Genomic DNA, 12,523 nt, shown 5'->3' on the forward strand with positions numbered 1-12,523 from the left:
CCTCCTCCTCCCCCTCCTCCTCCCCCTCCTCCTCCTCTTCTTTTTTCTTCTTCTTCTTCTTTTTTTTCTTCTTCTTCTTCTTCATTGTTGTTGTTCTTCTTCCTTTTTAAGAAACCTGCAAAGAATAATCCTTCTATTTCCTGGCACTCACTTTTAGTATATCAGTGTCTTGAGTTTTTGAGAGGCAGTATAATCATTGGTAAGGGCTCCAGAGCCAGACGGCCTAGATTTAAATCTCAGCTCAGCCATTTCCTAGCTGTGTGTTCTTGGGGAAGTTACCTATTTCTCTGAGCCTTAGTTTCCTTATCTACAACATGAGTATAATAATACCACCTACCATATAAAGATGTTAGGAGGAATAATTTAGTTTATCCATGTATGATGCTTAGAATAGAGTGAACCTAATTAACACCCAGTTAGTATATAATTGCTAATTAGCACCCAGGCAATGATTACTTTTTATTAGAAGATAGAGGAATATGTAAGCTTCAGTCAGCCAGGGTCTACTTAGATGAGCAAATGAGTCAAGTGGCAATATTAACAGAGTCTGCCTGTTTTAATATAAAAAGTCTTGGTAAATCTGAAAGCATTTACTTACTACCAGAAAAATTGCTGAAGATACTGCTGCTGTTTCTGAGGAGTTCAAAGCCTCATTAGGGAAGCATGATGTATATAGTAGAGAGGTATCCAAGGGAGCAAGCAGCTCAGTGCCATTTGAGTCAGGAGGGATCATGTGGGGAAGTGCCAGAGGGGTATCAAGAGTGGAAAACTGTTGTGATTTGTGGATGTGTCCCAGGCCATGCAGTGAGGCACCTGGAAAGCTAATGATAAAAATTTCTGGTCCCCTGTTAGAATGAAAAGAAAGTGATAGGATCTTGCCCACAGTTAAATTAAATGAGTTGGTTGAGAGGCTGCATGTAGAATTCACATGTGCAACCTTCACTTTTTTATAGAAGTTAATGTTGCTCAACCCACCACCTCATGGGCGGGTCAGGGCTTCGGGAGCTGTGGCTAGCAGGAGGGATTGATCCAGAACACTGCTGATCAGACCCATGGTTGTCAAAGTCGAGAAATGCAGACTCTTGGCTCTACCCTAGAAAAATTGCGAGTTGGGGCCCAGTCATCAGTCTTTTAGTAAGCCCTCTAAGGTGATTCTGTGGCACTTTTAAGTTTGAGCCCCTGGCTGAGATTGTGCAGAAGACCCTGAAATAACAGTTGATTAGGAGTAAATGTGTCATATGCTAATGGTCCCTTCACCTCCATAATGTCATCCAATCCTTACACTGTCTCTGAGGGTAGGTAATTGCTGTTTTATGTCTGTTTTCAGATGAGGAAATGGAAGCACATTTATTCTCTAAGGTGACATCTGGTACCTAGCATAAGTGGAATGGCTCTTAGTCTCTCTGAAACAGTATTTGATTGCTTACAGGTGGAAAGGAAACCAGAAGAAATTTATTGAACTAAGTTGCTGGGGCACCTGGTGTGGGTATTCATATTTTGAGGTGGTTGCAGTCAAGAGAATCTTCCAGCCATTCAAGGAACCTCCATGGAGGTTGACCGTGTTCATTTGTTTCCTAGAAAGTAACTTCAAGTACCAGGATGTTACTGACCTTCAGAAAAAAGGAACAAAATTTTAGTGTTCCAAGCAAGAAAATTCAGACTTCTGGCCTTTATTTTCTTGTTGAGGTACTAAATGTTCTGGAGATTTTGGATTGCAGATAATGACATCCTGATTTCTTGAAGGTGAAGCCACGTTCCGTCTGTTCCCTGAGTTTTCATAATTGGAGGTTACGGAGTGCTACGGAGAACTCATTCCCCACATTCATCAGACACTACATTCTCTGAGTTGTACCTTGAGAATATTTTTTGGTGCTGTGCCTTCCTGTCCTTTCTCACTACTTCTGCCCCACCGTAGGTCTTCATTTTCTACTTTGATTTGTTGCATCCTATCTTGGGCTCCCCCCTTCCTCAGGCTGGGCTGGACACCGCCACCACAGTGCATCTTCTAACACATCCGTCTAAGTATATCCGTCTTGCTGAACAGCTCCTGTCGGCACTCCTGCGCTAAGGCTGTTATGTAGGTGATCTCTGTCTTCACCACCACCCAGTGCAGTAGCATGTAGCATTAGTGTCCTCCTGGAAAAGAAGAGTTACAGGGGATTACATGGCTTGCCCAGCACAGCTCATCATCACTCTACTGTCTGCCCTTCTCTTTGTCATGCGAATGAGTGATTCTTGGTGGTTATATTTGTTTGTGAAGGCTGCCATAACCAAGTACCACCAACTGGGTTCTCAGAATAAAAACTGCCTGCCTCTTGGAGTTCTAGAGGCTAGAAGTCCAAGAGCAAGGTGTCAGCAGGGCCATGCTCCCTCTAAAACCTGTAGGGAAGATATCCTTTCTTCCTTGTAGCTTCTGGTGGCTGGTTGGCAGTATTTGGCATTCCTTGCTTTATACGTGCATCACTGCTATCCCTTGTCCTCATGTGGTTATCATGCCTGTGCTTCTCTGTCCAAATAGCCCCTTTTTATGGGGACACTGGTCATTTTAGATCAGGACCTGCTGGCCTGATTTTAACTTGAGTACTTCCATAAAGACTCTATTTCCAAATAAAGTCACATTCTGAGTTACTGGGATTAGGACTTCAACATCATTTTTTTGTCAGGGTTGGGGGAACACTATTCAGCCTGTAACAGTAGCTTTGTTCTATGAATGGAAGCAACCTAAATTTATCAGATAGTCCAGACTGGTACAATTGTCACTGAATGAAGCACTTACATTTTTGCTTACTTAAAAAATATATATGCTATATTGTCTTGTAGGAAATAGGAATAGATTTTTTTTTAAAAGTTATTTTCTGAAGAAAATAAGGATGGGGGTCCTTGAAGGCAAAAGGAGGTGGGGAAGGTCTTTCTTTGGTATTGCCTTTGTTGCGCTCTGATTGTGTGTCCCTGGCTGTTCAGGGAGGAGCCTCTATGGATGTGCTGACTTATCTGCCAACCAAGGTGAGGCTACAATAAGCTTTTCCTCTTTGTGTTTGAGTACAAGCATTTCTTTTAGGCAGACAGATGATCCATCTCTGGGGTCTTTTGAGGACCTCGCCCAGCCCTCTGGGGAGTGAACTTTCATTTCCCACTGGGTAATGGATTCAAAGGTTCATGCAGTGTGTGGGAAGGGGATGTCAGGAGGTGTGCCAGGGGAAGAGAGATGCGGGCAGGGGAGAAGGGAAGGGGGCCAAGGATAACAATATCTATGGAATCATTTCCCATAGGGAAGTGGACAATCAAGCATGATATCAAAGGAAGTGAAAACCAAAATAAATACTAGTCACTCTCTGCCTTGAACACTTGTGTGCATGCCCAGGTGGTGTCTTAGTGAGCTGTTGGAGGATATATTTAATTACCTTGGACAAGAGAGGCCCTGTTGACTTTAAGTGGAAAATAAATCAGAGTTAACAGGAGAAATGGCTTTGGAATTAGCTGCTTATCTTCTGCATTATTCTCCAGGAGAGGATGATTCAGTGCCTTCGAAAAGTGATGGGCACAGCATTCGAGAATGGGGGGAAGGAAAAGATAAGAAACAACAGTTTTCATTGTGAACACTGACACTAGGTTTGGCATAAGGGCCTCTTCTTCTCTATTCCTGGAGCCATCTAGCTGGAAAACCCTGAGCGTTCCTTTCAAAAAAGTATTTTATATGGTGGAAGTTCAAAAGCTTCCATCATCTTTCAAGAAAATAATTTATTATTAGTCTTTGGTGACTCTATGTGGTTTACCACTCGTTCATTGATTTATATTAGTGATCTGTATATGGCGTCACAAGATATTTTTTGAGCCAGAGGACCCAGCAGGCCTGCTTTCTGACCTCCCATGAGAATCTAAGGGAATAGTTGCTCTGGGGACAATAGCAGTGGGAAGTTGGGATATCATATTATTAAAAGCTGGGTTTTGCCTGACTTCACAATACAGAGCTCTTTGATCAACTGGGTTGGGCAGTGGCTCAGTCCAAAGACCATTCTTTGCTCTGAGCTCAGGTAGAGTAGCACATACCATACCACGTAGCACATACCTTACCATGTAGCACATACCATACAATGCTTACCATTCCTGCCACAAGCCAGGTGGGAGATGAACGGGGGTGGGCTGTTTCCTTTGCCATCATTGTTAGGACTGCCTCTCAGAAGAGGGTTCTCTCAGAAGAGGAGAGTTAGGTGAAAAAACAAAGTGAGAATATGTTTAATTACTAGAGGTATGTTCGTTTGAGGGACTGGAAAATTAAATAACAATATAAAACAAAGCAACTGTATCTTGATGTAACATGTGTTAGAGCAGGTCAGGGAGGTCAGAGTGGACCACTCAGAAAATGTGAGTTGGCATTGAAAAGTTTGAGTTAGAACAGGGATGGAGTCCCCAAATGCAGTATGACAGAGATTGTGACAAGGTAAAGTTCTGGTTCTTCTAAAACTTTGTTAAGGCTTGTATTGCAATCCTTTCTCCAGGTTGAGATTTGGAACTGAGGCAAGATGCATAGAACTTGGGAAGGGGCCAGGGAAACCTAAAAACAGTAGCTTTGTGTGTAGGTTCTGGGAGGAAGTAAGGTAGGAACATTGGTTAGCCTGGAGAAGTGAAGATTGGCAGGACTCAGGGTGGGAACATTCATAGTTTTCACTGTATGAAGGTGTGTTGTGAGAATCAGGCTGAACAGATGTTTTCACTCTTCACTAAATACAAGACTACAAAGTGAATGGACTTAATACCTTTTAGCTCGAGGGGATTTAAATGAGAATTTAGGGAACCATCATAACTGAAGATGTGGGAACATGGGAATATTTTAATAATGGCATCCCTGGTGTTTACCTGTGGGTAGTTTAGGGAGAGCACAGAAGCACATTTGAGCTGAAGTCTGATCTGGGTGATTTTCTTTGATTTGACTTTGCCTGTGACACTGCGGACTCAGGACATACCATCTTCCTCTTCTCCCCTCTCTGTTGGCCGTCAATATAACTATACTTTTCCGCATGGTAACCTGATACTACAGATGTATTTGATGGAGACTGAGTTGGACTTGAAGGAGACTGGTCTTCAATTTCTGAAGAAATGATTTTCTTTGAAGGTACTGAGGCTCAGAGTAAGAGCTTGGATGTTGATGCTGAAGAGACTTGGTTTCAAATCCTGGTTGCTGCTTACTTTGTCTTTTGGAGCAAGTTACTTAACCTTTCTGAACTTGCTTTCTCAATATTGAAATGGAGACAACCGTAGTACTTACCTGCTAGGCTGTTAAGAGCATTTAGTGAGAGCAGACATACGATGTTACAGTGCCTGGCATACGAGTAAGCTCAGTAGGTGATAGGCATTTTTATTACTGTATTCTAGCCTTTCAAATCAAGGTTGGGAACTCAGGTAAAGCTGCATAATACCTATTTAACATGCTTATGTGAACTCTGCCCTTCTTCTTTCATTACAGCTACTGGCATTCTTGCAAGGACTCTTCACTTTCTATCACCATGGTTATGAACTGGCCAAGGATTTCAGCGACTTCAAGACTGAGTTGACCATCAGCATACAGAATGTGAGTGGGCAAAGAGATAGGCTTCCTTTTCCTGGTTGAGAAAAGGAAAGAACACAAAGTATGGGTCTGATTGCATAGAGATCACTTATTTGGATTGGAATGCAGATGAGGAAGATGGGTCTTGCTTGGGTTCAAAGGGCAGCTGGGGGCAGACATTTGTAGGGTGCTTGATGGCCCCAGGTTAGAGCATCAACCTCTTTTCCATTATTTCTAAGCACTATTTATGTTTTCGGAAGTCCTGCTGATATTTTTGTTTTAAATCTGTAGCACCAGAGTCAGGATTTCCTTTGGCAGTGGAAGGCCCAGCCTCCCTCTGTGCATCTAGCTGCCTGGCCACAAGAGACCTTGGAGGGTGTTCAGGGGTTGGGGGTGGGGCATACATGCTGGCCTCCAGCTCAAAGGATATGATCTTGTTTAACTTTTAGTAAGGCTCACAGGAAATCCAAGTCAGAGCCATTTACTCCCAGTCTCCTTCCCCACATTTTAACCAGCAGGACCTTTTGGTGCTCAGAATTGTGCTAAGGGCCGTTTGGTTAGCAGTTACTGGTCTCAAACCCCTGTGTCACTATGTGGCTGGCTATATTAGTCTGCGTGTTGTCTTTGTCTCTAGATGATGCTGTGTAGAAAAGAAACCCAAGTGTGTCCTTGTGAGTTTTATTGCATGGGTTTAGAAGCCTGGAGCTTGCCCTGCCACGGTTCTCTGTGTTGTTTTGGAAAACAGACAAGGTTTCCCAAAGCATGGCTTCCCCTTAGGCCAGCTTCCTCAGAAGGTAGACTCGGACGTGGAGGTTTACATGTAGCAGGTTTACAGGGGAGTAGGGTCAGAAAAATCACCCGTGAGAGAGAGGGCAGCAGACCCCTGCCAGAGAAGTTGAGCTGTGAGGCCTCAGTCAATGCCCTGGGGTGTCCTGGAGCTGTTATCGACCTTCACAGTGACTTCAATAGAAGCAAGGGTGCCAGGCTTTGGACCCCTTCCCCTTTTGCCCCTAGCCTTGACTAGTCATGGGGTGCAGGTTGCGCTGGGGAAAGGAGTTACCTTGAGTGAACCAGCTCCCTTTTGAGGAAGGAACCATCTATGAACCATCAGCAAGTGGTATTCCTGCAGTTGGAGAAATAAGTCCCTCTGTCTTTTTTTTTTTTTTTTTAAGATTTTATTTATTTGCGAGAGAGAGAATGAGAGACAGAGAGCATGAGAGGGAGGAGGGTCAGAGGGAGAAGCAGACTCCCTGCTGAGCAGGGAGCCTGATGTGGGACTCGATCCCGGGACTCCAGGATCATGACCTGAGCCGAAGGCAGTCACTTAACCAACTGAGCCACCCAGGTGCCCCTAAGTCCCTCTGTCTTGAAGGGAGCTTGGGGGACTGTTCTGTGAACTATCTGAATCAGGGTCCCTTGGGATGCTTGTTTAAAATGCACATTTCTGGGTCCAGGGGTACTAAATTAATCTTTAGGGGTGATGCCTGGACATTTGTATTTTCTCCACATTGTCCAGGTGATTTTGATGATCTTGAGAGTTTTGAGAGTCATTCTGGTATAGGATTTTATGGTCAAAAGGTACTTCTTGAAAGTATTTGCCTAATTCCTAGGTGGCTCAATGTTCCTTACCTGGTTTTAGATCTAAGGATTCATAGGTTGATGTTGTGAATTGTTAGAGATGAGAACAAGGTTTCATTTCTTTGATTTAAATGCCTTTCATCCTAGACAAGAAATCGCTTTGAAGGCACCAGGTCAGAAGTGGAATCACTGATGAAAAAGATGAAGGAGAATCCCCTTGAGCACAAGACCATCAGTCCCTACACCATGGAAGGGTACCTGTACGTTCAGGAGAAACGTGAGTGCTGGTGGTGAACGATGGCTTGGGGTACACTTAGGCCTTTTGCCCGGGAGGTAGAGGGTGTGTCTAGTAGTGCCTCGCCTAGAGCACAGCTTCTGTAAATATAGATTCGGTTGATGAGAGTAGCTGATAGTTGAGTTTTTTAAGGGAAAGATACCCAAAAGGTCTTGTCTACCTCCCCGTGATATGTTCTGTTTTCTTTGTAACTGGAAATTCCCTCAGGAACCTGGAATTCATTGAGGCTCTGTGGTGATTTTTTTCTCCTTAATATCACACTTGACATGCCTGAACGCTTAGCATGGCTTTAGCTGTCGCACGCTTGGCATAGAGGCTCTGAAAGGGCCTTGCATGCTAGACCTTACTGTCTATCAGTAGTCATATCCTTGGGTGGACTTAATATGGAATGATTTTGTTCCATTCAAGACTTGGTTCGGCAAGGACCAAATAGTCATGACTTAGGCCTTCTCACCTCCTTTCTTCAATTGCTGTCATTTCAACCCTTACATTTTGTGAGTAGAAACACAAACTCACTCCGAGAGGTAGGAAGAGAAATCCGTTGTCCTGCCAATGTGATGTCAAGGAAAGAAACACCAGGTGCTGCTAATCCAGACTTCTTTGTGATGACTCATAGGCTACTGCGATAGGTCTGGGGAAAGGCTTTTTGATGGGGCCGTGCTTTGAGGGTAGCACTTCCAGACTTAGCTCATGGAGTGCGAGGGATAGAAGAAGGTCAATTTTTTTTTTTCTTTAATGGATAGTTCTCCTAGTCTACCATCCCTCCTTTTTCAGTTGGACATGTTAATTCTCCCAGATTTTTGCTGGTTCTGTGCTCTTTACTGTCCTTCTGTTGATTCAGGGTGAGGCAAATGTCTTCACTCCTAGAAGCTTACTAATGGAACAGAACACTTGATTTCAGTGATTATTCTAGTTAGTGATTGCTCAAAAGTTTGCTTGGCCCTAAAATTGTTGCCTGGTGACAATGGGGGCAGTAGTGGGGTTTGAGTTTGGAGGCATTGGTTATCTTGAGGGTTTTTATGCCCTTTAATCTTACAGGGATGAGCTTGTTGAGGTTTATAAGAAGTGGAAGGTACTTTAGTACTGTGTTTTGTGTAGACCTCAATATAAGGTGTTACCTTTTTTACCCAATGAGAAGAGCCACCCCAAAAAATTTAAGGTCAACTTGAATATAGTTCAGTGTCCACTTACAATACTTAATTTATTAATATTATTCACTTACATATATGTAATCTGCACTCACATTAATAAACCAATTTTATTCAAACACTTCACATGCTTTTTAAAACATGAATGTCTTGATAATCATTAGAACCAGATTTTAACTCTCAAACACATGAGTCTAGAGCATATCAATGGGACACAGCTTTTTTCATTTGAAAGTTTTGGTGACTTATTACTTAGAAATAATTTGAAATGTGAAGAAAAATTGCAAGACGAGTATAATGAACAACTATATGCCCTTTATCTAGATGCATGAATTTTTACCATTGTTCCACAATTTATAGAGTTCTTTCTCTTTCTGGGTGTGTGTGTACACATATCACAGTCACAGAGACACACACACATTGCCGTTTTTTCTGACTCGTTTTGGAACTGATTCCATACCCCATGCTTCTTTACTTTAGTGTGTATTTCCTATTCTTTTTATGTAACCACAGTATAGTTTCCATATCCAGCAAATGTAACATTGATAAGATATTTAATGTAAATGACAGGTCCTATTCCAATTTTGTCAGTTGTCCCAGTAATGCCCTTATAAAGCATTTTCTTTTCCTTCTGTCTAGATAGGACTTCATACTGCGTTTGTCATGACTTACTCTGTAATAATTCCTCAGCTTTTCTTTGTCCTTCATGACACATTTTTGAAGAGTATAAGCCAGTTCTTTTCTAGAATTTTCTTCACTGGGGGTTTGTCTAATGTTCCCCGGTGATTAGATTCAGGTTAGGCATCCCTTGTCAAATCCTATATAAGTAGTAACATTTGTGTTCTTATCTGGGTACCACGTCTAGCGGCACAGGATGGCCATCTGCCCCTCAGTGGTGATGTTAATTTTGGTCACTCACTCAAAGTATCATTTAGTTTATCCACTGTACAGTCACTATTCTTCCCTTGTAGCTCATTAGCAGTGTATGGGGAGACCCCTTAAGACCATATCTTTCTCATCAAGCTTTGCTAGAGTTAGCATCCACTGGCAGTTCTTGCCTAAACAGATGGTTACTGTGATGGTTGCAAAATGGTGATTTCTCAGCTCTGTCACTCTCCCACATTTATTAGTTAGTGTACTGCAAGGAAGCAACCGCCCTCCCCTCCTCATTCTCTTCTTCTCTCCTTTCTTATCCATCCATCCATCCATCCATCCATCCATCCATCCATCCATCCATCCATCTTATTGTCAGGATGGACTTAAGGCTTTCTGTTCTATTCAGTAGGCTAAATCCAAGTCCAGTACTGTTCTTATTTGTTTGGATGCTCAGATGATTTAAGATACAGAACTTTAGGAATCTTTGTGTTGTGCTATCCTTGGAATTTTTTCTCTGAGCCACAAAAATAAATTAGAATGGTTGGTATTTTTGTCTTTGATGCTTCAATGTAGACACTTATTATGTTGCTTTTTACTTTTTTCATTTCCTACGTAATATTCCACATTTGCTATGGGCACTGATACCCTGAAAAATAACTACTAAATCTTTGTTAAATCTCATGTTACTACTTAAAAACAACAGCAGCAACAACAACAACAAAACCATTTCTGCTCTGTGATCTCTTTGAGCATCTAAGGCTAGTGTTGATTGAGGACCTTGGAGGCTAATAATGCTGATTATGCCTTCTTCCTCTAATAATATTTTGTTATTCAAGATAAAGTAGTTAGCCAACCACCAGGTAAAATCAGGATTTGACTGAAGGGCATCTCCCTCTTTCCTGAGGGATAATATTGAGGGACAGACTCCTTAGATTACATTTGGGTATTTATAGTTACTTCCATTTACATCTTTGTGTCAGAGTTTGCCTGTCTGCTTTTCAGATCATCTTGAGTCTGGTAAAGTACAGATTAGGGGTTTGGCAGTAGGTCAGAACCTCTGTATGTCTTTGCAGAGAGTTGCAGAGCAGCTGTGTGGGAAGCATGAAGTCATCACACCAGATGGGAACAGTGACAGGCACTTTGAGGAGCTTTTCTCTGTTCTTTCCTCAATCATCTTACTTCTGTCAGGGGAGAAGGAAACTTCAAGTGGAGATTGATGATGGGAAAGAGAATTAATTTCCCCAGGGAACCTCTACTTCCCTTATATTTTAAGACCCATTGGATGCAGCATTTAGTGGGAAACAGTCTTCCTTGGTCCCTGGGGAAAGCCCTGGGTCAGTTCCATTTCCAGCCCGTGGGATCAGATTTCTGCCTGTTCCAGTCTAGCTGGTGGAGATTACATTGCCCCTAGAAACAGTTTAAGGGTAGGTGAGCACTGTGGGTTGTGGGCTGTGTGTATTTCCAGCATGCGTTCGACACATAGAGATGTTTCATGGGAAATACTACCTTGCAGGTCACTTTGGAACTTCTTGGGTGAAGCACTACTGTACATATCAACGGGATTCCAAACAAATCACCATGGTACCATTTGACCAAAAGTCAGGAGGAAAAGGGGTGAGTTCGTTTTTTAAATTTCATGCTTGATTTGCTTGGCTAACATAGGATGGTTATAATGCATATGTATAGCAACACCTTCAGTGTGTCACTGTCGTTTTCTTTTTTTTTTTTCTACTGAAGTATAATTAGCATACAGTATTAAATTTCCCTTCAGGTATACAGTATAATGACTCCACAATTGTATACATTACTCAGTGCTCGTCACAGTACGTAGACTTTTAAACTCCTTTATCTATTCCATTCACCGCCCCCCACTCACCTTCCCTCTGGCAACCATCAGTTTGTTCTCTATATTTGAGAGTCTGTTTTTTTGTCCATCTGGACATTTGCTTTTTTTTGTTGGTTCATTTGTTTCTTAAATTGCACATTTAAATGAAATCATATGGTATTTGTCTTACTCTGTCTGACCTATTTTACTTAGCATTTATACCCTCTAGGTCCATCCATGTTGTTGCAAGTGGGAATACCTCGTTTTTTTTCATGGTTGAGTAATACTCCTTTATATATATCCCAGTTTCATTCTTTTGCATTTGGCTGACCAGTTTTCCCAGCACCATTTGTTGAAGAAGACTGTGTTTTCCCCATTGTATATTCTTGCCTCCTTTGTTTTAGATTAATAGATCATATAGGTGTGGGTTTATCCGTGGATTCTCTATCCTGTTCCATGGAGCTATATGTCTGGTTTTGTGCCAGAACCATACTGTTTTGATCACTACAGCTTTGTAGTATATCTGGAAATCTGGAATTGTGATATCTCCAACTTTGTTCTTCTTTCGCAAGATTGCTTTGCTGTAGTTTTCCTTACTTTTACACAATAGTTCTAGGAGGAATAGTACCCTAGACAGTAACTATAGCAAGGCGAGTATTCTTAGCTTTAAGTTCTATTAGGAGCTGCAACTAAGAAAGATTCTTGTATTTCACATATATACAATATTAAGTATGTCAAATGTGTTTAGATGCTAGAAATTCCTGGATGGCCTTGTCCTGTGAAACTGATGGATATCACTCTTACTTGATACAAAGAGGGCTGCAAGCCCTCCTGATTATCTGTTGCTGTGTAACAGATCACTGAAAAACTTAGCAACTTTTTTTTTTCTAAAGATTTTATTTATTTATTTATGTGTGAGAGAGAGAGAGCATGAGCAGGGGGAGAGGGAGAGAGGCAGATGGAGAGGCAGAGGGAGAGGAACAAGCAGACTTCCCACTGAGTGGGGAGCCTGACACAGGGCTCGATCCCAGGACCCCGAGATCATGACCTGAGCTAAAGTCAGATGTTTAACCGACTGAGCCACCCAGGTGCCCAAACTTGCCAACTTTTAAAACAACACCAGTCATTTTAGTATTTCTCACAGTTTCTGAATGGGTCAGGAATTGGGTGAGCATTGGGATGGGTGCTTTGGGCTCAGGGTTTCTCAGGGGGTTCCAATCAGATGGTAGCAGGAGCTGGAACAGTGAGGGTTTGAAGCA

General features: G+C 42.2%; 1 long non-coding RNA gene across 1 annotated transcript; it reads left to right on the forward strand.

Annotated features, from left to right (window-relative positions):
* The first annotated feature begins 3,258 nt into the window (after positions 1–3,258).
* LOC145719215 (uncharacterized) lies at positions 3,259–11,307 on the forward strand. Its single transcript, XR_014142250.1, has 3 exons — positions 3,259–5,566; positions 7,268–7,397; positions 10,953–11,307. It is a non-coding gene; the product is annotated as an uncharacterized LOC145719215 (long non-coding RNA).
* Positions 11,308–12,523: the final 1,216 nt, after the last annotated feature.

The sequence above is a fragment of the Leptonychotes weddellii genome, unplaced genomic scaffold (genome assembly GCF_054177405.1).
Source record: "Leptonychotes weddellii isolate Sample4059 unplaced genomic scaffold, ASM5417740v2 HiC_scaffold_3466, whole genome shotgun sequence".
NCBI lineage: Eukaryota > Metazoa > Chordata > Mammalia > Carnivora > Phocidae > Leptonychotes > Leptonychotes weddellii.